The sequence below is a fragment of the Perissodus microlepis genome, chromosome 22, assembly GCF_051167445.1.
Source record: "Perissodus microlepis isolate ML-2025 ecotype Zambia chromosome 22, ASM5116744v1, whole genome shotgun sequence".
NCBI classification, from domain to species: domain Eukaryota; kingdom Metazoa; phylum Chordata; class Actinopteri; order Cichliformes; family Cichlidae; genus Perissodus; species Perissodus microlepis.
In genome coordinates, this window is record NC_140481.1 from 18,098,106 (window position 1) to 18,125,740 (window position 27,635).

Genomic DNA, 27,635 nt, shown 5'->3' on the forward strand with positions numbered 1-27,635 from the left:
GCAAAGATAGCAGGTGAGGATGCAATCTGTTTCTGATATCAGGTACATAAATCTTGCACACATCAAGTATATTACAAATGCACGCACAGACACACACACGCACATGCGGGTGCGCACACACACACAGTCCCAGACAGACCATTGCAAATGCTTTTCAATTGCAACTGAAGTCAAGGTTGTCTGAGTGTGTGTATGTGCATGTGTGTGTTTAGTTTCTTCTTTTCTCTGAAATGCTCTGCAGCACACTCATGTGGTTACATAGAATCAGACATTTAATTTAATTGTATACACTGCATGCATGGATTCAACCTGAAAATATACACTGGCTAATTTGGCTGGCTAAACTTTGCTAGTACCAGAACTGCCTTAATTTCTTAATGGCACAGATTGCAACAAGGTGCTGGAAACATTCCTCAGATTTTGGTCAATTTTGGTTGACTTGAGAGCATCACACAGATGCTGCAAATTAGTTGGCTGCACATCCATGGTGTGAATCTCCTGTTCCACCAAATCCCAAAGGTGCTCTCTTGGATTCAGATCTGGTGACTATGGAGGCCATTTGGATACACTGAACTCATTGTCGTGACCAAGAAACCAATTTAAGACGTGTTATTCTTGAGGATGACACATGTATGTATACTTAACTGACACATGCACAGATCTTCTAAGTCCAGTTGTGCCTCTGCCAGGCTCTGAGGCAGGGGGCCAGCACAGTGAGGTGAAGAAAGTGGCAAGAACACTTACTGGCAAATCAGGGGCCAATTAAAAATGCTCAACGCTGTGTGTGTGTGTGTGTGTGTGCATGTGTGTGTGTGTGTGTCCTTGTTTTACTGCCAAGGAGAGGGTTGGCAAAGAAAGCACGCTTCCTATTCTCTCAGCATGCCCTCTTAACGCAGAAGCTTACACACACACACACACACACACACACACACAGAGAGAGCCGTGGGATTGTCTTACCCCATTGTCTTTATTTAGGGCAAATGAATGCCTGTCCTTTCTCGCTCTGTGTGTGTGTGTGTGTGTGTGTGTGTGTGTGTGTGTGCGTGTGTGTGTGTGTGTGTGACAAACACACAAGTGTAGTTTTACAAAGTAATGCTAAGGCAGGACAATACCCTGCCTGTGAATTTGTGTGGGATAAGTAAAAACAAAAAGTAGAAGGGCTGTCAACCTTCACTCAACTGATCTGGCATTAGGGTCTTAATCAGTGGGGAAATATTTAGTTAGTTGCTTTCCTAGATTTTATTGACAGCTAGTGGTACAAAGTGATGATTGCAACCTCGTTCCTTCCCCAGCTGATTGTGACTGATTAAGTAACGTGAACTTGTTAAAAAGATGTTCTGTTTTGCCTTTTTTTGCAAGTGTGGAATGCTCCTCTTATTAAATTACAGTGAAGGCTTTTGATTGATCGAGTCACTATTTTGTTTATTTATATGATATTTTACTGTCACAGAACACTGAACATCAGCTGTCATGTTCCCACGTTTCAGAGCATTTTATTGGGTTTTAATGTATTAGCTAACATATTTCAGAACTTTCCTGAACTGTATAGTACTTAATCTATCAGTGTAATTACTGACCACTAAATGTGGTGGTAAGCAGGGGCGGAGCGTGGGGGTGGCTTACTGGGCTTAAGCCCGGGTTGTTTTGTCAGAAGCCCGGGGTCTTTTGGAGTGTAATTTTTTCATAGTTAGATGCCTGGCTGACAACTATATAAAACAAAAAGTACACACAATATTCGAAGCACATAGTGCACACTGTGGGAATTTACGACTGTGCGTGAATCCCCCCTGATATTGGTATGATCCGAGCTCAGGCACTAAGCGACTGAGCGAGAGGGCGGGGCAGCTGCTGCCTGTGAGTGCGCTGTTGGAGAAACGGAGCCAGCCATACTAAGGAGAGCTTAAGTTCGACCAGGTACCAAAGCAAATCATTCGTACCGTACAAATAATGTAAATATGACGGTGTATCACGAAAGATTGATATCAAACTGATCACTTGACCAATATTACGGTACTTGCTCTTCAAGTGAATCAACAAATGGCGAAATGAAAAGCCGAACAACAACAATGCTGTTTCTTTAGAGAGTCTTAGCTTACATGTGTGTTTATTTCATATTTTCAGTTGTTACCCTCCACGGCTAAATAAATCGGTTTCAGTAATGCACTGATATACAAGAATGGACATAAGTGGTTTCTTTCAAAGAAAAAACTCTGGTAGTATTTTATATATTATGCTTTGTATGTTGTTCAGTATATTTCTATGCAAAACAAGAGGAACTTCAATACACAGCAGTATATTCACAGTTGAAACCAGATATTTACATACACTTTATGGAAAACACAAGAACATTTTTTTACTGTACAACATCAATTTAGAGTAAACTTGTTTTGTTTTGGATAAATAAATATTGAAATATCTTTTGAATTAGTTAAATGTCAGAATAAAGAGAGACAGAGCTGTCTGTTTTTTATCACTTTCATCAAATTTAGGAGTACACATACACTAAGTTTATTGTTAATTAATAAGAAAACTGCAGACGATTCCATTCTGAGCTGAAGAAGCTTCTGATAGGTTAGTAGAGTAACAGTGAGTAAATTGGTGGCACACCTGTGGATGCATATAAGGCAAAACACAGAGCCTGTTTCTTTGAAATGGGAAAATTAAGAGATGTCAACCAAAACACCAGAAAAAGAATTGTGGAGCTCCATAAGTGTGGCTCAATTATGAATACAATTTGGTGCCATTTACAATTAAGAAATACAGATAGTTTCTCTCTTTACTCTTAAAGTTAACAAATATGTTATTGATAAATAATATATTTATCAATCTAAAAAGAATAAACATTTAGTCTGATTTGATGGTACAATTAAAAAAGTGTTTGTGTTTTGATCTGAAGAGTGTGTAAATATCTGGTTTCAACTGTATATTTGATGATTGTCAGCACAAAGAGGGAGAGAGAGGAACAGAGAGGGAGAGAGAGGAACAGAGAGGGAACAAGAGCAGGTGAGACACACATGTTAGTCAAATGGTTGTTTACCAAAAGTATCACCATATCATAGGTACTCATGTATCTCGTACCTAGTGTTTCTTTTTAGGTTTACTATTTTTCAAATTCTACATTTATTAAGTTCTGCAGGCTTGTTTGCACAACAAGGCTAAATAATTATATAAACTTTTCTCAATCTAAATAGTGGACTTTGGTAGAATTAAAAAAATAAGTGTAGTGCAGGTCTATGATGATTTTTAGTGCTACTATCATCTAGTTCTGATTGTGGTTCTGTCTTGGTTAAGTCCTCAGTAGTCCTGATTTTGAACTGTTGTAGTCCTGTTTTAATTCCGGATCAGTTCTGGGTCTGGTTGAATTGGGGTTTAGTCCTCGTGTCTTGATACAGCCCCGACTTTGTTCTGCCTTGCTGCTTAATTAAAAAACTAGTTTAAGGTGTCCTGCATATGTGATATATATTTTTCCCTATATGAAGTCATTCCTTTTTGAACAAAACTCAAAACAGAGCCAATTAATCTTTCAGTCATTTCTAACCCCCTCCCAAAAAAAAAAGAAAAAAATCCCACATGCATACTACCCTTTAGGGCTAAGCCCCGGGTATTTCAAATGTCTGGCTCCGCCTCTGGTGGTAAGCAGTTTTAACTGGACAGTGACATTAACATATAGTGCTGCGCAAAGGTCGTGAGTCACCTGTCTTTTCTTTATATTTTGGTTCTACGGAGCCAGGCTTTCATATGGTCAAGTGTTCTTGAGCAATAGTTCTCCAGGCTTTCTGGTTTACAGTCCAGTCCTTGTACCGAACCTTTTTCAAAGCAACGAGTTAAGTGGCTTTACAAGCAAGAAATAGAAAAAAAAATCCAGCAAAGAGCAGACACAGTAACTCTGTCTGGTCTCATCAGAAATGGTTGGAAGGTTGAATGTCAACAAAAGAATGAGGTATGTCAAAATACACAAGAAGTGTAGTACAAACAGCAGCGAAACAAGTCTTATTGAGTGACAGAGGACTGAACAAAAGGCAGCCAACATTAAAAGAGTCCTTCTTGAAGGACTCTAAAAAGTCCTTCAAGAATCCTCGTGAAATACTGACAACTACTGAAAGAAATTACAAGGACACATGTTCAAGAGAGTTTAGGCTCAGATGTTGAAGAATAAAGGTGGTCATACCAAATATTGGCTTACAAGTTTGTTGTAATTGTACAAACTCTGTTTTGGCCTTACATGCATATAAAGAAATGAGAGGTGGTTCCAGAGTTTTGCACGGATTTGTGTCAGGTTAATTAGGCCTGTGATCACAGCAGCAGTATTGGTGTTCCAACTCTTATCCATACTATAGCTTAGCACTCAATTACATATTGATTCTTTGTTCTTTTAATACAGCCACACACAAAAAATGTCCTACATGAGATCAATTCTCATTTACCAGTGTGTTTGAAAACTATGACCTCCATCAGTTAAACTGTTCTATACTCTCAGCCTTATAATGGCATTGTTGTTCCTTTAGACTTTGAAACGACTAAGAAGGAAATGCTTATATATTGGGTGAACTAGAAATTCCTCTGAGATTTTTCTTATTTTTTCATGTGCGCATGTGCATGTGATCGTTATTTGTTCATCTTCCTACTTTTCAAAAACACATTTTAAGGTTGTATGCTAAAAATAGTCCAGGCCTGTAACAGGAATGATTTGTTTTTGGCACAGACTCTAACACAGCTGCCACGTACACACTTCCAGTAACACGGCATACATTAAGTAAAGGATAATGATGATTACTGAAGGACACCGGTCTTTCCAAACACATGTGCGCCTGTGATAACATTCCTGTTCTCAGCACCTTAAACGTGCAGAGGGCTGATTCTTCACTTGTGGTATGACAAGATTGTTGGAGTCTAGGGAAATAGGATTGTGGTTGAGGAAGGCATTTCCCTTAAATTACAATGATGGTCAGTCACTCAGTCTACACACGCACACACACACACACACACACAAGGACTCAATGCATTCTTCTGCCTCAAGCAACCAAACAGCTGTCAGACACTACGTCAGCTCCTGAAGTATTCCGTCTATGTGTTCTTGTGATTGTGATCGTCTGCCATACTTATAATGATGAATTGTGTGCTGTACTACAGCAAAGGTAATTGGTCTAAGTAAGTGAAAAGAGAAACTGGATTCTTGAGGCTTTGAAATGGTCTTACTTATCCCTCAGTATTTACAGGAAAATAAAGTGCAAAATTCTAGACTTTGAAGGCTTTTTAACCTTGAATTTATCTACTATATACTAACATTCTGCACAAGTCTGCAAAACATTGTTGAATTAAGGTCTGGTTGATCTCGGCTCTTGAACCCAGCATTTGTGGTTTCTACAGTCTACAGCAAAAAAAGAAAGGAAAGGAAAAAAATGCACCATACATGTTCGACCAAACTTGTGCAGTAGGCATAGGATTTGGCTGCAGTCATGGTAGATGTGGGTGGATGTTTTATTTGATACACTTGGCGAAGAATGCAAGCACTTTAACAGATGAAGTGATGGTTGAGTGGACAAAAGCATTCATGCCGTAATCACGCCAGCATGCAGTCAAGTACAGCGAAACATTCACACAGAGAGCATTTGTTAGGCGTGTTGAATATCATCGCCTTTGAAAGAGAGAGCCACGCACTGTTACATGCATCATTGTGAACCCAAAAGTGAGGGCACAGAACAGCAGCAAAGTCACACAAAAGACTGCAGCTTTGGCATTGGTCATTTGTTTACTGGCTCCAACACTTAAAGTAGCTGCTCTGGGAAAAGGCTCTGGGCAATATACCAAACTTTTGTACTGTATGATCACAAGTTTGTCTTGATGACAGTGTCAGACAAGTGAATCAGCATACATAAAACGTCTTTCACCGACTGCTGTTGTACAGGGTCTGTTGTTGAGACTGAGGTAGATTAGCAGCAAATACATGAATACTGGAGGCATTTTGATCATATGAGCGTTTGCACGGTAGCACCGAATGTGGTCTTTGTTGGTTTGGAGGTTGAATGCACATATTGCAAGTCACTTTTGACAAATAAATGTAATGCTGTATAATTCTGGTACAATATAATGGAAAACCTTAAGGCACATTCATTTTCAGCACACACAATAAAACAACCTCTCATAAATACACACAGGAGCTGGCTACTCCACTGTGGTTTGGAATTAGATCAGCTATTTATTTAATGTGGTTTACACTGAACCACTCCTGACTAATTTAGCCTCCCTAATTTATGGATGTGATGTATTAATACAGCGTTTATATGTGTAAAATAGACGGCGTACAATGTGGAGTATGGAAAAAGCTTTGGTAGGGGTGGGGTAAGAAATAATTATATCGCATTTATCACAATTTCATTTAAAATTTCAAGTGATTTCCTTCTCTTTATGAAAAATGAAATGGAACAACAAAACCAAGATTAGGACTGATAAAGTTGTGTCACACTATATTTACAGTATTTTACTGATAGATTTTGTGTATTTAAAGTTAAATTAAAGTTTTGTTGTTTATTTTAATTAGCTTGTGAGTTATTTAGTCTTCTGGATTCATCCCAAACATTCATTTTTATTGCTATTACTAGTGCATGCCCATCCCACCTGTATTGTTAGCCTGTTTGAGCAGTGAAATTGAAACGGTACTATGCTTGTATAAGGTGTTGTAGCTGCATAAATGAAAAAAAAAAGTATAATTTTAGCAAGTGGTTGCTAGGCAACATGATGATGATATAATATATTATGTGCAACTGAGCCTGAGATGTTATTGTCATGAAATTAAAATGACAGGATGCTTTCTTGAGGTGTTTCTATGTAGGTAAAGGCAAAAATAAAAGGTCATTTCAGGTTGTTGCTAATAATTTTTTTGGATATTAATTAGAGGTTACAGTCATGAAATAAAAAAACTTGCTTTTATAAAGTCTTATAAGTCCAAAGATCCCCCAAACAGGTCATTTTAGCCTGTTTTTGGATGGTTGCTGGGCAACATGATGACATCATAACGTCTGATATACAGGGTGGGCCATTTATATGGATACTGTAATAAAATGGGAATGGTTGGTGATATTAAAGTCCTGTTTGTGGCACATTAGTATATGTGAGGGGGCAAACTCCTCAAGATGGGTGGTGACCATGGTGGCCATTTAGAAGTCGGCCATCTTGGATACAACTTTTGTTTTTCCAATAGGAAGAGGGCCATGTGACACATCAAACTTATTGGTAATGTCACAAGAAAAACAATGGTGTGCTTGGTTTCAACATAACTTTATTCTTTCATGAGTTATTTACAAGTTTCTGACCACTTAAATGTGTTCAATGTGCTGCCCATTGTGTTGGATTGTCAATGCAACCCTCTTCTCCCACTCTTCACACCGCAGGAGAAATGCCAGCACAGGCATCCAGTATCTGTAGTTTCAGGTGCTGCACATCTCGTATCTTCACACCATAGACAATTGCCTTCAGATGACCTAAAGATAAAAGTCTAAGGGGGTCAGATCGGGAGACCTTGGGGGCCATTCAACTGGCCCACGACGACCAATCCACTTTCCAGGAAACTGTTCATCTAGGAATGCTCGGACCTGGCACCCATAATGTGGTGGTGCACCATCTTGCTGGAAAAACTCAGGGAACGTGCCAGCTTCAGTGCATAAAGAGGAAAACACATCATCATGTAGCAATTTCAAATATCCAGTGGCCTTGAGGTTTCCATTGATGAAGAATGGACCCACTATCGTTGCACCCCATATACCACACCAAACCATCACTTTTGTTGGTCCAACAGTCTTGGAGGGATCCATCCAATGTGGGATAGTGTCAGACCAATAGCGGTGGTTTTGTTTGTTAACTTCACCATTCACATAAAAGTTTGCCTCATCACTGAACAAAATCTTCTGCGTGAACTGAGGGTCCTGTTCCAATTTTTGTTTTGCCCATTCTGCAAATTCTGTGCGCCGATCTGGGTCATCCTTGTTGAGATGCTGCAGTAGCTGGAGTTTGTAAGGGTGCCATTTGTGAGTAGCTAATATCCGCCAAAGGGATGTTCGACTAATGCCACTCTCCAGTGACATGTGGCGAGTGCTACGCTGTGGGCTCTTGCTGAATGAAGCTAGGACAGCCACTGATGTTTCTTCATCAGTGACAGTTTTCTTGCGTCCACATTTTGGCAAATCCAACACTGAACCAGTTTCACGAAACTTAGCAAGCAATTTGCTGACTGTAGCATGAGAGATGGCTGGTCTCGTAGGGTGTCTTGCATTGAAATCTGCTGCAATGACCCGGTTACTGCGTTCACCAGATATCAACACAATTTCGATCCGCTCCTCACGTGTTAACCTCTTCGGCATGTCAATGGCTGTGAACAAAGAGAAACTTGTAAATAACTCATGAAAGAATAAAGTTACGTCGAAACCAAGCACACCATTGTTTTTCTTGTGACATTACCAATAAGTTTGATGTGTCACATGACCCTCTTCCTATTGGAAAAACAAAAGTTGTATCCAAGATGGCCGACTTCTAAATGGCCACCATGGTCACCACCCATCTTGAAGAGTTTGCCCCCTCACATATACTAATGTGCCACAAACAGGACTTTAATATCACCAACTATTCCCATTTTATTACAGTGTATCCATATAAATGGCCCACCCTGTAGATAAGAGCCTCTAGGAGCCTAAGATGTACCTATGTGCCAAGTTTGGCTGCTCAACTCATTACGGTCTAGGAAGAGTTGGCAGTCAAAGAAACAAACTCACAGACAGAGATTTCCTGTTTCATAGTAAAATGGTACCAACCCAAACAGCCAGAGAGATCTCCTATTCCTTATTGCTCATATTCAGACTTATTAAATTCATTACTTTGCACGCGTGATTAAGTCATGGACAACAACTTTAACAAAGCTATTAAGATGCACAGGCTCTACTCCCATTATTGGTAAAAGACCAAAGTCAGAACAAGACAAACTGTTGATTAATGAACTCAGAGTTCAGATATCCATTAAGCTCTTTATTTTCATTTCTTAAAGCCTTTGAACAAATCTACTGCCTGGACTTGCTGAATAATTTTCAGCTGACAGACATTTCTGGTGTATTTGTTATTATTCTGAAGATGTGTGGATTCAAAAGTATCAAACTACCATGAACAAGATGTTACTTTGAAATAGAGAAAATATTCAGTCAAAAGATTAGACCACATTTATTAAGCACTGTTAAGGGAGACGGACTGCTGTTGCGGTACTGCCACCTTAAAAGCCGTACTGAGCAAAGCAATTCAAGTGCAACAACTGTTACAATCACTTACAATAAGCGTGATTAGGAGGTTAATGAGGTAAAACTCTTACACCGTAGATTTCTTATATTTTCTGTGTGTAGATATTAAAAAGACATTATTAAGTACTTTATTTTATAATGACTAATAAATAAGGTCTGACAGTATTGGTTCTGCTCATGAAGCTGTAGAAATCATGTTACTTTTGTTTTTTTACCCTTCACAATCTAGAACAGAGATTTATCTCACTTAGAGCTTGTGTGTGAGGAGAAAGGGGCTGGTGTCTCTGTTTAGGAAACCCCAGGTAGTTGAAGGATTAAATAGACAGCTGATTCAGATTATAGGCACAGTCTGAAGTAATTAGAGCATCATGTGAAGGGTGATTTAGATATCAGTTATATGATTAGCTTTTTTGAATTGTAACAAGTCTATTTTATCGCAATAATTCTGATTTATAGATATGAGAAATGAGCAAATAAAGCAGTGTTAGTTAGTTGGTTTGTTTTTTGTTTTTTAATAAGAGAAGCTTATAAGCTGATAAATTGTGTTGATAAGATGAGAAGGTCTGTTTTGTTTTCCCTGAAAGTTGGTGCAGCGTTAGATGAAAACCCTCGCTGTCTGTCCTGCTTTGCCCTCACTTCTTATCATCCTCCTCCCTTTCTGCTGACATTTTTCAGCTTTTCATACTCCCTGCTGTGCCTCGCTGGCTATGCCAGTGTTGTCATCCCATTGAGTTTCTATCTGCCTCTTCTCTGCCACCATCTGTTTCTCTCCTCTGCCTCTCTGTTGTCTCTCTCTTCCTCCCTGCTCGCTTTACCTCTCTGTCCCCTCTTTTCTCTCCATCTGTCTTTATTTTTCATCACCTCTGGATTGTCTGTACTCTAATTTTTCTTTGGTCTCTCAACATTTTTTTTGGCTCTCTGGTGCTGGGTTTTCTTTCTCTGTGTGTAATGCTTCTTCCCTGCATCCCCCTTTTCTCCCTTGTATTTTTTATACCATGTGATCAATTCCTTTGCCAGTTGGTGTTTGCTAATCCATGGCCTCAGTGCTCATCTATTTTTTCCTCTTTCCCCTCCTTACATAAACACATTACAAGTCTCTGTAATACACAGAACCCCTCTTGCTTTCTTTGTGCAGACACTTTAACGCATGTGTAAATGTTTAAGCCTGATTCTGTTGCGCACTATCATTTTTAACCAGATATTTATTTTCTCTCTTCCTCTCTCCGTCCCACAGAGTGATCATGCATAACTTAAAAAGTGTGAATGGAATGACATATTTTACTATCACAAAACCAGCCAAATGCTGTAATCCCATCTCGGTTTCTTATGAGCTGCAATGAAACACTTTCCCACAGCTAAGACAGCTGCATACAAACTTCCCTCCCACACCTCCCCACCTCTTTTCTTGTTGTCAGACATATAAGAACTAGGTCAGTAGGATGTTTGGCATCCCACATATACCCCATAAACATTCATAGACACACACATACTGCCGCTGACTAACAGCAAGGAACATGTGTCTTGTATCCCCATAACATAGCCGTCACTCCAGCACAACCTGCCTAATTAGTCCCACAGAGTGTGTGCACACTGTCGACAATCAGCTAGTCTGTCTCTTATGTTGGTGCGTGGGCGTCTGCTCGAGTCAGCTTGTTGCACATTTGATGTCTTTAAAGATACTCTGGAGTTTCTTCCCCGACTATGACATGCACTGTGTATAATGATGACCTGCAGTTTTTAAAACAGCGAAGCACTTGAAGAATATGGAAGTGCTAGATGTCCCCCACCTTTTCTCTAACAAATCTAACAAATCATTTTTAACTTATGTTCATGCACAGCAACAATCACAGCATAAAATCCACCTATTCACACATAATTCATCAACATCCACATAATCATGACAGATGTGGGGTTTTTGTCATATTGTGGGACTTTTATTTACTTGTTTGTAGCAAAATAATCAGAACCACGGTTTTTCTTCTTGAATCAAAGAAGAGCAGTGATTATTTTTATTGACGGAACAATGCAGTCTGTCCTCAGCTGTGTGTCCAGATCCATTCTTGCTATTGCTGACGCAGCGTATATGAATATATGTGAATTTATATAAACATATGCGCTTTCCCCCTATATTTCCCTATAAATTTTGAGTAACTTTGTTTGTTGTTTTCATTCACCAGGGAGTGCTGTGTCCCTGAGTCAACACACACTGCATTCTGGGATAGTCTGGAACCCTCTCCATGGGCTGTACCACCTGCTGACACACCTGGGGGCTCTGGAGGGGTTGTGTTGAATGAGGTAAAATTGTCTTTGCATTGATACCATGGTGAAAATTATTTTTTAAAAAGCATCTTCTGTTCTTTGCTGTGTAATCTAGTTTCATCTGTGCACGGCGACCCGCTGCGTATCGTGTTTTTAAGTTGCTAGAACTCAGGTTGTGCTTGACAACCTAGGACACAGTAGTTGGCTCATTACTGCTGAATCAAAACTGACAAACTGCTATCACATTGTTATTTCAACCTAAAAGCTGTTAGTCTGCCATGGTTAATTTGATGTTATTAGTTCTGGCATCAAGGACTTTTGCAGATCAGTGTTTTCTCTTTGGCTAAGAGTCCAGTTTTGCAATAAACCTGACATTCCAACTGCTGCACAGATGCGTGTTTAGCAAGGTTAAAATCAGCGACTTCTATATGTAAAAAACAACACACCAAAAACCACATTTCATATGTGAGGTTAATGTAAGGCTTGAGAAGGATTTGTTTGGGTTTTTTTTGCGTTGCATATGTATTTCTAATGTTTTTCTTTCAGTATCTGCTATCTAATATTTCTCTACAAATAGAGCTGCCGTTCTTCAAGTTTCTTGAAAAGCACAGACTACAACTGCTTTGATTTTCTCTGAATTACTCACTGCGAAAGTGCTGTCTTTTTGTGGTAATATCGATCCCCAAAGGGGAAATTCTGTTTCGCTTCCTACCCTTACCGCAGGGAAGTAAGATGGCAGGGTCAGCTACAGAATAGCACCTTTGGAGCTGCCGCCGATTATCTCACTCACAGACATTTCAGTGAGGTCAAGGATTTGAACTCGGGTCTTCTGTTTGATGGATAGCCTCTCTGCTCACTATAAGCTGTTTTCCCAGTGAGTCACAAGGAGAGAAACAGGTATTAAAGTAGAATATTTTAACACCTTTTAAGCCCAGCTTTGGTAATCACATCTAGTAGAGATGCTTAAACACTGGTTTGAATACAAAAAAAGTGAGCTGTACTGTCAGTAAGGCTGGTTCTTATACAGTATGTCATTGCTTTTTCTTTTTCTTTTTTTGGAGTAGAAAACATGTTCCTGCCTGTTGTTGTGATGCAGTGGCAGTAAGGGAATGCACTGTGGTCCACATCTCTATCCACCAGTTTACTGCTGCCTCAAAAAAATAAGAAAGAAAAGAAAAAAAAATCACATATACTGTAAGTACACATCCACAGAGAGAACAACAAACCCATTTACCCCACAGGGAGCAGCCAGCGCGGCAGTTTCACTGCCTCTCTATGCTTTTGTATGTCTCTGTCTTCCTGCCTCCCTAGCCCCCCCCCCTCCTTCTCTGAGTTAATTGAAACTCAAATAAGTGAAGATTTATTAGCGTCATATTGATCAAAACATATTGTGTCCTAAAAAACGTCTCACTGCACTGCTTGTTGAAGAGTACAAATATGAATTTAGAAAATGTCCCTCTTCTTCTTCTTTTTCTGTAACGGTGTTGAAGTGCACACGGCTGTTATTTCCTCCTTCACACTATCACCCTTCTTGTCAAATCCAAACAGTAAAAATGTGAGTGCTCGTGTGAGTGTGGGTGAGAGAGAGTAAAACAGAGAGAGAGAGTGTTGGTGCTATTCTTGGCTGGTTGGGGAAGTCTTGGCTCCCTGGCGTATGGGAAAAGGGCTCTTGGCAAGTCTCGAACCGAGGCATTCCATTATGCTGTCCTCTTGAAACACACACAGACATGCAAACTTGTTTTTGCCACTTAAAAGGACGTCGCATTCACCAAAACTTACTCAAAGGAGATTTTAACCATAATCACTTTGTGCTAAATCCAAATCGTTACATTCACGAAACATCAAGAATTTACCCTAAAATGTGATGGTTTACATTTCAGTTGTAGAAACACACCAGTAGATTTCTAGTACTAGTACTTTATGCCCCGAGGCTCAAAGCTAGAGTTTCACTGTCACTCAGTTGCGCACACACGCAGACAGCATTCAGCACAATATCCTTCGAATCAATTGCCTAAGGAGTGGGAGGCTGTCTGCATGGCTTCTATCAGCTAATAGATCTCTCAACATCCCTTTCTCTCTCCCTCTGTTACTCGCTCTCTTTGTCCGTCTCACTGCAGTGCAAGTACAAGGTGACATCACTGTCTCATTCACCGTCTCTCTTATCTTCTTTCTGCTTCGCCATCATTTACTTGTACTTTAATCCCGCTCCCCCACTCCTGGTCCCGGTGTCCATCTCTCCTGCCCTCTTTTTTTTTTTTTTTTTTTACCCTCTTCTCTCTGTCCCTCCCTCTGTTTCTCTACCACTGCAAAGGCTTACATAACTGCAGTCAAACCCTCTGGTGTTCCAGGCAGAGATTGGGTTTGGCGTTGAAATGGGGTCATGGTCAGAGGGTGTTGTGTCTCAGAAGGAAACGTACGACCATCCTGAAGGCAATTTGTGAGTGTTTGAGTGTGCGTGTGAGACTGGGGTTAGGGGGAGTCCCAATAAAGATAGTAAAACAAGGGTGTGTGTCTTTCTAAAACACGAGACAGCTGCATGCATACGGAAGCATATTGCACAGAAATAAGCTTGTTTTGCTAACTGCACACAATTTGCTGGTCTTTCAGTTTGTGTGTGTTTGTGTGTGTGAATAAAAACAAACCGAGAATAATGATGTTAAAAGAAAGTGACAGATTAGTTGGGAAAGTGAAGCAAGCAGTGACAAGCCTGTGTGGTCAGTCTGTCTGTTTCCTTTTTGTCATTCTAGCTTCAAAGTCTGAAGCAGTGGGAATGTTGGAGTGAACCAAATCCAACTCACTGTTTGTGCATACTTGAAGCTTTTTTCTTTACCACAAGTCTCTAAATATAAATTGCTTTGTCAGGTCAGGCGAAGTTGGAAAAATGAGATTGAAGCACTAACATAAACTTCAGTTATGGTATTTCTAGTGTAAGCTAGAGAGTCAAAGTAATTCTTTGGCTCGTATTATCAGCCAAGACGTTGCATATATAGCTGGGGAACAAATTGAAGGCCAGAAAAACCACATAAAGTACGTTGGCAAGGTGCTTAAGGTCACTACAGCCCGTCAGAACAACTTCAGTGTAGTGGTGTTTTGAAGATGGTGGTGGAAAGTGTTGCGTAAACACACAGTCGCATTTAAGAAATCTTGAAATGCCGTAGTTCCTTATCAACAAATAGGCAGAAATTGAAGCAGCCTTTAGAGTTTACACATGTAAAGGCTTCCACTTCTTTGTTATGTGTGTCCACTGATGAAATCAATCAGTCCGGTGAGGTCTTTTCTTTGGAAAATGTAGAAATACAGTTACCCACTAACTGCATGCTTTCTGTCTTAGTGAGAAAGTTTCCATCTTTATTTGTCTACGCACATATAACATTTAAAATGCAGCTTTATTTTCTGTTGCAGTATTTTCAGTTGATCACAGATTTGGAAAATGAAACATTATCCCTTTGTTACCAGCACAGAAAACCTTATTCCCTTCTGGGAGACCGAGAAGACAGAGCACAGCTATTTTCCATACTGTACAGGGTAACATGAATGGAGGGATGTATGGATTTGTATGCTACGTTAAACTCTATTCTTCTTTTCATCACACAGTTTTTAGCCTCACAAGCAGGGATGCTGCTGGGCAGCATGCAGACACCTGTGGAGCGTGTAGCCTTTGTGTTTGTGAGAGTCTGCCTGTGGAATTTGTTTGTTTGGATGATTGCTGAGTACTGTACTGGCTCCGGTGTGTGCTGCACGTGTGTCCTGTTGAGTCTCAGGAGTGTTGGATGTGTGTTTGTGTAGAGCAGAGGACTTTGATGAATGTGTGCTCAACCAGTGGCGCTGCCGCTCTGACATTTTTGTCCGTGTGCCTTTGAAAAGGTGGAACGCATTATTCATAGACAAGGACACATGCTGAGCAGCCGCTCACCTCTCCTTCATCCGCAAAAGGCCTGCTGCCATGCCCATTCATGCCAATTAGTGCCAGTCTGCCTGTCTGTGTCCATTACAGCGGGCAGTTCACCTTCAGCGAACACAGCAGTATGGTTCTCTGTCCTAGATGTCGACACATGCAGCGACCATCCTAAAATCTGAGTGAATTCTTTTTTTTTTCTGTCAAGGAGGGAACAAAATAAAGTGTATGTGCACTGACAAACAAATCCAGCCACATTATGTATTAATATTTGTCTGCTCAGCCATTCTGTTTAGTGCTGTGATCTCTGCAGCACCTCAGACTCGCGCACATGCACCTGTCAGCATAGTCCTCAGCCTGACATCAGATTTTGAAAGCTCTTACTCGTGTCAGCGAGTCTGATTTTTTTTTTCTTTTTCTTTTCTTTTTCGCATTTCTTCCACTTACATGAACAAATCACCAGATAAACATGGGCATCACAAATTGACTTTTTGTGTGAGAAATGGGATGGAAGGAAGGAAATCGGTTTAATAAGAAAAACTCTGTCAGTCACACTCTACATATGTTACATTGTAGGAGATAATAAAAGAATTATAGAGCATAACTTTCTTCCCATCCAACTGGAAAATCTTATTTAGGGTGAGCTACTAAAATTCTTTATAGGTGCTGTTCACCTGCAAGCTACTTCTCAACCCACCTCCACTTCAGCTCTACTAAGTACAAAGCTTACCTGATGTATCTGACTAAAACACGCCTGCCACTGATTTGCTGTTGCTCTCCCCACCTAATGATTTGAATGTGTGCAGACAGAAGGGAGGGAATGCCCTAGAACAGTGCCATATTGGCAAATTACTGCATCAGCTTTAACTATAGTGGTTCTGACTGAAAATTTTAATATGGGAAATTTTTTATTCCTTTCATCTTGAGTTTGATACCAGTAGAAGTACTAGTACAGGCCTATGGTACTTAGTGCATGACGTGTTGTTAGGTGGTTTCTAGGCAAAATACTGTCATCATAATACCATGCTCATTTAAAGTTTTGTGATAATAAATTTGATGTTTTTGTTATGAAATTAAAATTATTGTATGCTTTATAAGGCGCTTTGGATGAATAAATGCTAAAAAGCCTTTTAGCCTTATGTGATATAGATAAGAACCTGAAGGTTCTTATCTATATCACATAAGTCAGGAAGGTACATTTTTAGCAATCTACATGTCCATTGGGTACTCAACCTGGGTGCATGTTTTGCACTGATTATGTGTATTATAGTAAGATTTGTCAGATAAGTCAGCAAGACAAACATTTTTAAAATGCCTAAAACAAAAAAGTAGTGAAGGAAAGTAATGAAGCAACCATGAGTAAACTTTAAAAACCTTTAAAAGACAAACAAAAAAAACCCCCAAACACACAGATTCAGTAAACCATTTCTTCAATATGTGAATATGAAAAAGGTTTTTTTTTTTTTTTTTTTTTTTTTTTTTTTTTACAATTTTTGTTGCTTCATTAGCTTAGTGCAGGGGTGCCAAACATCTGACCCATGAGCTAAAATTGGCCTGCCCAAAGGTCCAATCTGGCCCACTAGATGGCTTAGATTTTTTTTTTTACTGTATTTTCATTAGTTTTACTACCAAAACTACAAATACTACATATTTATGTATATATGCATATATGTATGTATGTATATATATATGTATAGATATGTTCATTCAATATTTTTATTCAGACATCTCAGGGATTAAATATATAAACCTCTAAGTAAAGTAAAGTAAGGGGTACAGTATTTCTTTTTTTACTCCTTTGGCCGACTTAAGATAAAAATGGGCTGTATGCTTGCACTAACTCCATAGGACCACATGGGGTCAGCGTATGAAATTTACAGTGACCTTACTGGTTGTTGTTTTTTTTTCTTCTTTGTTTATTAACTACAGTCACTGGATAACTGGTTCTTCTTGTGAACCCTTTTACATTACACAATAAATTATGATTCAAGCTTGTGGAGAAATATTTCGATGCTCTTAAACACTAATTGAGTCATATTTAGAATTTAAAACAGGATTACTAATTGTATGTATTGCATTTCTTGAAGGGTTGGGGAAGGTGGTTGAATGGACAAAAGGGTTCTAGTTGTGTGGGCAGAATGAATGAATAGATTGCATAATGGTGTTTGGATTACATTTATCTCTCTTTTTTACGCCTCTTTTCTGTCTTTTACTTTTATCTCCATTTTTCTCTCTTCATTGGGGTCTTTTTTCTTTTTTTTTAACAGAAGATGAAAAAAACCCAACTCATGTTTTCTGTCTCCAGCTACCTCCCATCCCACATTTCTCTCTTACTCCCTTTTGTACTGCAACACACATACTCCGAACAGGATTATATATTGTCTTTGAAAAGATATCTGGGTGTTTATGTCTGCATTTGTTATTGAATAAGTGTGTTGGACTTTTGCCTGCATATTTGTGTGTCTGAATGTCAACGATGACTACTATTGTTTGCGTGAGTGGGCGTGCGCAAATACATTCTTTGCGACATTGAATGAGAGAGCACTTGTTCGTTTTGTGCGTGCACATCTGAATGCATGTTTGCATATTTACATATTTGTGTGTCTCTATTTCCATGCATGCTTTTGTGTATGTGTGCCTGTGTGTGTGTGTGTGTGTGTGTGTGTGTGTACTCAGTAGGATTATGCAGCAATAGAGGAGCTTAGCAGTGATTTGCCCATCCATTCCAGTCCCTCCCTAATCCTGCAAACACACACATGCATACTTCTTTGTGTGTGTGACTAGCAGGGATCTAATAGTGTGTGTGGATTAGTAGGTTTGTGAATGGGATGTGGCTTGGGCCGAAGTAGCGCACTACACTGCCAGCAAGTTAACACAGTCTGGCAGAGGGTTTGTGAGCAAGACAGAGATGAACGGGTATGGGGGGGTAAAAATGAAAGATATTTGCAGACCGTGTAAATGTCCCAAAGTTCAGAGGGCACTATTAGCATAATTATGAAATGATTACAAAAGGTTCTGAATAATAGATTACTGACAGAACATTAGTTCATAAAGTCTGTCTGGCAGACACAGTTTGTGTGTATGAGTGTGTGGCCATTAGATGGCTCTACACCTGCTCTCTCACCAGCTTGCGCACACATACACACACATAGTCACACATAGACCCAGAGACAGATGGAAAGACATGGATAAACAAGGGAGCTGAGACTTTTGCCGACAGAGACGGGGGGGGGGGGATAGATGGGTAAAGTGAGCGTAGGATGGCGGGGGTTGCTGTTGTCATAACCACAGCGTGTGTGAAGTTTGCGTGGGTGACTGAGAGAGAGCGGCACAGAGATTCAGTGTGTGTGTGTGTGTGACAGGGAGAGAGAGCAGAGCAGTGTGTGATATGTATATGGGTGTGTGTGTATATATAGAAGCTTTTCATCAGTTTCCTTAGTGACTGGCTGTGACTGAGACTGTGCTCTGCAGAAAGGCAGAAGGCTGAGACAGAATAAGGCTGGTTTTGCAGTGAATTTTTCAGTGCACTTAACAATTCATTGATTCTTGATGAGAGGAGATCATTGACTGAGGTGTCATGTTATGAGTGAGCTCAATGCGTGTGTTTTGATTCAACCTTCATTCTGGCCATTTCTAATCAAACTCACTAAGGAGTATGGCTTGTCAGTTAGGTCTGCATTAAAGTGCTTCTTGTTGTATAAAGTGAAAAGATTATGTCAAATTATTGTCAATCAAAGAAAAAATGTGTGTTTTTCTAAAGCTGGAGATGTGCGATGATTATGATGTCGTGTTATACACATGCAGCACATTCACCATGAAGCAATTATGTACGTTTGTAGGGATTCAACAGGACACTTTTATGCTAAAGGACAATGAGAAATGGGTTTTGAGGAAGACAAGTCGTGCCAAGATTGAGTAATAGTGATGTTTTGGAAGCGTATTGGTTTCCAATTTTCAGTCACACCCTACTGAATCAGTTGTCTTGGTTGGGCTTCAGGCTACATTTGAAACAACAGATATCATTTATCTTTAGATTCAGCTGTTCGCGAAAAGTTTCACCAAGGCTTCAGGCGAGACGGTCCACCTGATCAAAGGAGGGAGGCGTGCAGGGCTAGACTTCGGATCGCCAAGCAAGAAGCTAAAATTTCTCATTTCTTTCTGCTCATTCTCTACTCCCACTTTCTCTCGCTCTCTTTGTCTTATCCTGCTTTCACTTGTAAACAAACCCACACAAATGAATTATGATTAAATGCAGAGAGGCTCCAATTAGCTGCCAAGGAGACAGACCAGTGTTGCTTTGCTGCTGAGGTCAGCTGACTTAACAAGAGCACGGTCTAGTCTGGTTTTCTAGTCTGTCTTTTGCTTCACTTCTTTCCTTATTTATGCGTCTTTTCAGCCCATTCTTTAAAGCTACATGTTGACATTAAAATACTCTTCTTTAATATTGTCATATTAAAGTGTTACGAGTAAAAGATGTACTTTAATGTACTGAGACTTTATCATAGTTTGCATTGTATTTGATTTAAATGGAAAAACTAATGACTTGTTCTTCTAGTGAACTCTTCATACAGTGAATTATGATTCAAGCTTGCTGAGAAATATTTCTATGTTAGAAGGCTACAGGCTTACTAATCATATTGTATTTCTTGGGTTAGGGCAGGATGTTTAATGGACAAAATAGTCATAGTTGTGCAGTTTTTTGCTTTGCTTTTCCTCCTCAATCAGATATTTTGAGTTAATTCTTTTGAACTTCATTTTGATGTTAAAAGACTCTTCGTTAACAATGTAATATTACGATTTTATAGCGCACATGCAGTGCATGATTCCTTCATGATAAAATGCAGTGGTGTTGGTTACATTTCCAAAACTGCCTTCAAATTCCCCGATCTTAACATTTCTAAAGAAATGCACAATATTCAATTTCTTTAGAAATGGGTGGAATATTTTTGAAACAGGAAGGAAATTTCGCAACTTTCAGTGCCATAGCAAATCATGAACTGTGCTGTCAACATGAACGAAAGCCCAACCGTACTAGATGATGGCTTATCAGTAAGAATGCCCTATGAAAAACAAAATAAAAAGACTACAAATAAACTGTGACATTCCTGCTTTTTAAAACTCTTCACATTGAGCATTTTACTCTGTGTTTTATATGTTACCACATTCATTGCAAATATTGAAATGTCTCCTGCTGCCAGAAACTATGAATACCCAGTGTTGAACATTGGAACCCTGGAATGATATCAAGCTGACAGGAAGGCCAACTAAAACAAACAGGATGTCTTTTTAGTACATGTTTAGACCAACTAAATCTTTCGGGAATCATTTTTCCGTAAGTTAGTTAGTCATTGCATGTGTGCGCACGTGTGTTTGTGTGTGTGTGTTAACATCCTATAAGAGAGTGCTCATTTCTCTTCTGTGCAGGCTACATCTCTTAGCATTGAAGAGCACATTTCATCTATATTTACTTCCAAATGGTCTTTTAACTAGGTCAGCTAACTAACGGAAATAGACTCCTCTACAATTGTAATCAGTCGTACCATCTAGTGGTCAAAACTGGGAAATGCAGGCTTGTCGAATCCGAGCATGAAACCAACTATATCTGAAAAAGGGGAGGAACAGAGGTTCTGATTTTCCTTTTGCCTCCTTGATTTAATTCACAGACCCTTACACCTTTATAAACAAGACACCTTTCCTCGGTTCCTCTCCAGCATATATCAAATATGTCTGGCGTCACCGTGATCAGATCAGATCAGCCTTATATGCAAGTCTATCGGTGTGTCTCGACGAGTTTTCCATGTGTCACTCTTTCATGCGCTCACTCTGTTTCTGTCTGCCTCCCTCTCTCTAATCTCTACTACTCACTTTCTCCCTCCCTCCGCCTTTATCTCTCCCACAGTCCCCTCTCTGCCCTTCTCACTGTAACACCCTCCCACCCAGCCTCTCTCTCCCTCTCCCTCCCTTTCGTTCTCTTTCTCTGCTTGTAAGCGGTCTCTGGGCGTGCAGCCAGCTGGCATGTGTGTGTTTTTTGAATGAATACCTGATGAAGTTGGACGAGCGAACTGTGGGAGGGGCCCTGTGTGTGCTTGCGTGCGTGTGTGTGTGTGTGTGTGTGTGTGTGTGTGTGTGTGTGGCAGACAGTGTGAGAGCTCTGGCTCGCATTCAGCCCCTTGCATAATACACGTTGGAGCTCTGCATGCGGGACTCCCTCCCTGTGGGCGTGTGCTAGTGTGTGCTACCAGTTTTGTGTGTACGTTTGTGCGAGTGTGTGTGTGTGTGTGTGTGTGTGTGTGTGTGTGAGATCACCTGAGTGCTGTATTTCAGTGGTAGTGAGGGAGCTTCCTGCCTGCCAGATTTAGTAGAGGGTTGCTGGCTCTGTGTGTGTGTGTCTGTGGTGTCTGTTTGGGGGGAGCGGGGGGGGAGAAAGGCAGATAGCAGTTTGTAGCACAAGTACACTGCTTGGGATTTACCGCCTGAGAGAGAGAGAGCGTGAGAGAGGGAGAGAGAGACTCGGGGTGCTTTACAAGGGACACAGCAGAGCAGGAGAAGGGAGCAGTTAAGGGAGCAAAGGAATGAGAGGGGGAGAGAAAGCATGCTGCAGAAGTGGGCTACTCCTGCTACCCTGGTAAGTACACTTCACACAGTTTTGCGCTCGCTCTGAATGAAGTGTGTATGGGAGCAGCAGAGTCAGCCTGTGTGTGTGTGTGTGTGTCTCAAATGCTTGTGGTGTTGTCTCACAGTATGCCTTTTGTAAATGCGTACTGCCCTAGTTTATCCTACAAACGTCGTTGCTTGTTTCTTGCATTCGTCCGTTCTCCTGAAGCTCTTCTCTTCTCTTCTCTTCTCTTCTCTTCTCTTCTCTTCTCTTCTCTTCTCTTCTCTTCTCTTCTCTTCTCTTCTCTTCTCTTCTCTTCTCTTCTCTTCTCACATTTTTCTCATTCTTCTCCTTCCATTGGCTCTCCCTGCCTGCCCGTCTGTGTGTCTGCCCCCTCTCCCTCCTCCCTACCCCAGCCTCCATCCACCCAACCATCCAACCAAGCTCAGGGCTGCCGAGGGGTGAGAAAGTGCAAGTCATGCAACACTGCCTAAGTGTTTGTTTTCTGAACAAGACTCTCTCTCTTTCTCACAGTCATTTATTTCTCTCCATCTCTATCTCCCTTTGTTTGTGTAACTCTTAACCACTCTCCCTCTTTCTCAGTTTCTCTCCGCCTTGCTACTCTCTTTCTCGGCCCCCCTTGAGCTTCTCTAACTCTGTGCCCATCTGTCATTGGCAGAGCCTCCATCACTCTCTCACTATCTGTCCGTACTCCTATATGTGTGTTGTTTGTTGTTGTTTGTGTGCAATTACGAGCGGAGGATGACAGTGAATAAAGTGGCAGCCTTGTCAAAGTTCCCAGTCTGGCAAGGGTTCTTCTAATGTGCACACGCACATGCACACACATATTCAGCGCCGTGCTTGCAAACACACACTCACACAGATGAATGCAAAACTACGTTGACAAAAAGCTGCAGAGAAGCTTAGATCAAGAAATAAGAGAAGGAGAGACAGACAGTGAAGTATAAGCCTGTAGCAACACTCTACTTTCTAGTTGAACTATATTTAGCTGTGAGATAACACATCACGTTGGACTTATCCCTTTGATCATGATTATGATTATGACTGGGCAATCATGCACCCACACACACACTGAAAGGCACATACATTATGTGCAGCAGCATTTGCATAAAAAAAGTTGCAATAGCATGTAAAATGTAAACAAAACCCGAGTGAGATGATTTGCATTCATTTAAACCGTTATTTCATAAAAATATCTTGAAATGAGAAATGTGTTTATTACAAAAACACTTGCTCATTTAACATTTGATGTCTGAAGAACATTTTGAAAAAGTTAGGATAATGTCACGTTCACCACTGTGTTGCATCACCCTTTTTTAACAATGCTGTAAGTGTTTAGCAACCAGTTGCTGTAATATTTACCCATTCTTTATAGGATTTCAGCTGCTCAGAAGTTTACTCTTTTGTCTATTTCCTTTCATAAGGGTGAACCAAAGGGAGTTGTTTAGAACCAGCACTCGTACCATAGAGCCAGTATGTTGGTATATGTGCAAAATGTGGTTTGGCATTATCTTCCTGAAAAAGATTTCATCTGGATGGCAGTCTATGTTGCTTTGAAATCTCAAATATTTCTCAGCATTAGTGGTTCTTCACAAATGGCTCCTGCCATGCTTCCCTATTTGAACTGTGTGCTGATAACAAGTCAGATCGCCCCTCTTCTCTGTAGTCCAGAGGTCATTTTCCTTATAGTTTCCAAAAGATGTTAAAGTTGTAAAGTTCTTTATTTAGGTTGTTGTCCCAGCTTTCTCTCATATGTCTTTCCACGTCAAACTTTAGTATGTTAGTCTCCTTTGTCCTGTTTTACATTTCGTAGATAGCTGGATGTCTTCTGTGTTTTGTGTAGTTTGACATTGCTTGTCTTGTTGTCTTGATTGTTTTCTGCTGTGTCTTGCTACCCAGGCATTTCCCCGATTACCCCTTAGTGTGTCTCTGTGTGTATAAATAATCATGTCTTCCCGTTGTCCTTTGTCACAGTGTCTATTACCTATCTTGTGTGCCGTCTGCAACTTTTTGGTCATCGGTTGGATTTTTGCATGGACTTTCTAACCGCCTAATAAAAGGTGCATTTTCTGTTTAAATGAATCTGCCTCCTGAGACTGCACTAGGCTCCTTATCCTGCAAATCTCGTCACCTTTTAATCGTTCTATACGTTGTATTTCACTCACTCTGTAGCAGCAGAGATGCCATGCTGGCCTGCCATTTTCAGCATCTTGGGACTCAGTGTCTTGTCCAAGACACTTGGGCTTGTGCAGGAGCGTATGATTAGTGGCCAGCCCGCTGTACCATCTAAACCGCAGCTGCTCAGAAAGTGCAGCCGCATTTCTGGATCTTGTTTATATAAATATCTTTTTCTTTTTATGGTAGAGCTTGAGCTGGCATTTGTGGATACGACGATGAAATGTGTTGACTAGGACTGGTTCACGACTGACAGGAAATACCACTACAGAGTCTTTGGCCTCATCCCTTGCATGCAAAGATTTCTCAGGGATGATTGTCAAATTAAAAGACATAATTTTTTTAAATTGCTAAAATATTTGACACCTTTCCAGAGTGGGTAAACACCTCCCCCATCTTTAACTCTGAATGTCATGTTCCCTGGATGTTTTATGTAATCGACCTGTTTCCATAGCTCTAGGTGCTTTTTAATATTATGCTTTTTTTTTTTTTGGCTTTTTACTCCTTCACTAACCCTTTTCGAACTTGCTTCTGGCATCAAATTCATTATTTAAACAGCATCTCAACTTTTTTGGAAGATCATTTGTAGTTTAGTTTTGCTTGTTTACCAATGCTCAGTTTATACACTACTGATTTATTTATTTTTATTCCTTTGCATATTGACTTGTTTCCAGATCGACACAAAGTTTCATTTTTTTTATATGTCATACATCATATTCTGAAATTTAATGATGAATTGGAATGTTTTCAAAAATTGTAATGCAAACAGATGCACTGTAGCAAACACTAATCGTGGAGCCTCACCAGAATTTCTGTGTCTAGATGTCCGCAACGTGTCTGCTGTATGTTGACTTAATAAGCCAATATGCTTATTACAGTGCTCCTGGGTAGAGATGCAAAGTATAATGGGTTTTTCTTGCTTTGATGGGAGTTTAATTGGATTGTGTTTATTCTGTAGTCACTACAAGTCACTGTTATTTAACAAGATCATATATTTGGGTCATTAGCGAACTGCATTCTGCAGATGTTTGATATAACTCACCAAATAGAGAATGTAAATGTTTGATAAGGGATCCAGTGGTTTTAGAACTCAACAAACATGGGAAAATTCCCAACTTGAAAGCAGTTACAGATCGAAAGTGACAACTACAACTAGAAACTGTAATAATGGATGTATTGGAAAGATAGCATCAGCATTCAACATATTTAGTATATTATAGAGGCCTGTTTGACAGATGTATGCAAAGATTTGAGTGAGCAGCTTTTAAAAATAGCCTTCACTCTATTTGTAGATTTTAAAGAACTTCCTCATCAGTTTGTACATAGTTTTGCATATAATTTGTCATTGTAGGGTTAGGTCCTCCAAAACAACTGAGAGAACTCTCCAGAAGTTCTTCTATGAATTTGAGTTGTTTCGTTGTTTTCCCATCTCTTTGTGTAATCCAGGACTGACTTTGTAATGCTGAGATCAGTGCTCTGTGGGGACCATACAGTCTGTCACAGGACTCCTTGTTCTTTTTGTAGCTGCAGATTTTCTCTCTTTTTTTTTAGGTGGATTCTGGCCACTGGAACTTTTTCATAGCTGTTATAACTCTTAAAAATAAGTCATCCCTGTCGATGTCTGCATTGCAGGAACTAGAACCTTTCAGAGTTCTTAAAGCCCTGCATTTTGGGGTCTTTGACATACATGTGTGGTGGAAAAATCCAAGTAAGCAACAAAAAGGGGGAAAATGGAAGTCATAAAGCAGATTTGCTAGTTCGGACATCCACCCACAGTGAAGCAATGTAGTATGTGTAGATGAAAATTGGCAGCTTTTTCAGTGTACTATATATGCCACTAAGTTAAAGACAACAACTCAACTTTAATGCTAAAAAGAGGCTTTTTTGTATTTAATATGGCAGTTTTTCAGTGATAGTTTGGAAGGATATCGATTTGTTAGCAGTACAGTATGACAGTCCAGTCCAGTGTTTAAGTAAATATTTTGTAATTGTTGTATTAAACAGTCATAGTTGTGGGTGGCCTTATGACTTCTGTTGTGGCGCCATAACCACAATGCACTCCATTACTGTGAGAGTAAAACATAAAGTGTTTATAAATTATAGATTGCCTTCTAAGGTGAGGGTAAGTCTCCAGGAGATTAATGTTCATGAGTACTGTGTCCTCTGAAGTAACAACTGTGAGAGAAAGGTGGCATATATGAACCTGCAGTGAGTGAAAAATTCCAGTATTTGCTGACCTACACACAGGTTTTGGTAAGGTGGAGAAGCGTGTTTGTGAGTGTGTGTATAGAGAAAAAAAAGGCTCAAGCACATGGAGGACAGGCAGCTTGGGTTACAGGTCATCTGATATCTACACACACCCACACCACAGCGCACAGTCCTGCACGTACACACTGCAAGCTCAGCAAGATTCAGGTGACTTAGCTTTTCAGCGAATGTGTGTTTGAGTGTCACTTTCAGTGAAGCAGTCCTCTCTTTGTGCAATGTAGGTCAGCTGAGCTTGCTCTCTCGATCCCTCTCCATGTCTCCCATGCATCTTAAGCTTTTCCTCACTCTCATACCCTCTGCTCTCCAGTCTTTCTCACCTCTCTGCCTCTGTTTATCCCTTTCTCGACCTTCCTCGGTCTCTTCCCTCATTAACTGTTGTTGTAGCCATGCTGTTTTCTTTTTTCTTTCTTTAAGATACCAAAGTTTCCCACAGTGGATGCGAAAAGGGGATTTACAGTGGGAATTACTCTTTTGTTCTACTTTGAGTTCTTTTTCTTTCTCTTTTCCACTATGAACACTTCTTTCTGGCTCTTAGTAACACAGGATAAAATGGAAGCAACCGGGAGGATTATGAAGTTAGCATTGGTGTCTCTGTTCCCGCAGCACAGCTGTGATTCCTAGTTATATTTGTATATTTAAATGCTTTATAATTTCCCACATTACCTTTAATGTGACATGATAGTACACTTTTCCAGCAGAAGTTGTTCAGTAGCTGCTATGCTATTGTTGTCATGACTTGTTTACCTGATTTTTGTCTAAGGTTAACTATTATTTTATGTTGCACACATAAGATTTCTCTTGGAGTACAACCATTTTCATGTGTCTGAATCAGTTGTGACAAATTGATGCTGCCACAGACAGCAGCATGAGCAGATCTGAGCTGCATGTACCGACATTGTCCGTGTTTGAGGTGACAGCTGAGATGAAAGGTCTCTCATCTTTGAACACTCAGGCATATAACGTTCCCTTTACCTTAGAGTCTTAAGTTGAGCAAGAGCTTGTTGAGTTGTTTTTACGTAGTAGATTCGGATTCCTTTATTGTCAGTCAGTCAGTACATCACAGATGCGTTTCTGAATGAAGTTATGAGCACAGAAGGGAAGAAAAACCACCAAAAACATCACAATAAAGACAGAATGAGGTTAAGAT

General features: G+C 40.1%; 1 protein-coding gene across 3 annotated transcripts in view; it reads left to right on the forward strand.

Annotated features, from left to right (window-relative positions):
• Positions 1-27,635, forward strand: part of atxn1a (ataxin 1a) — a 98,460-nt gene that overhangs the window by 54,259 nt on the left and 16,566 nt on the right. For 2 of the 3 annotated variants that reach the window (XM_084920275.1, XM_084920276.1), the window contains exon 3: positions 11,453-11,570. The gene's annotated coding sequence lies outside the window, so the exon portion shown is untranslated. Of the gene's footprint in view, positions 1-11,452; positions 11,571-20,335; positions 22,055-27,635 lie in introns of those variants that run through there. The other variant, XM_084920277.1, reaches the window with a different exon arrangement.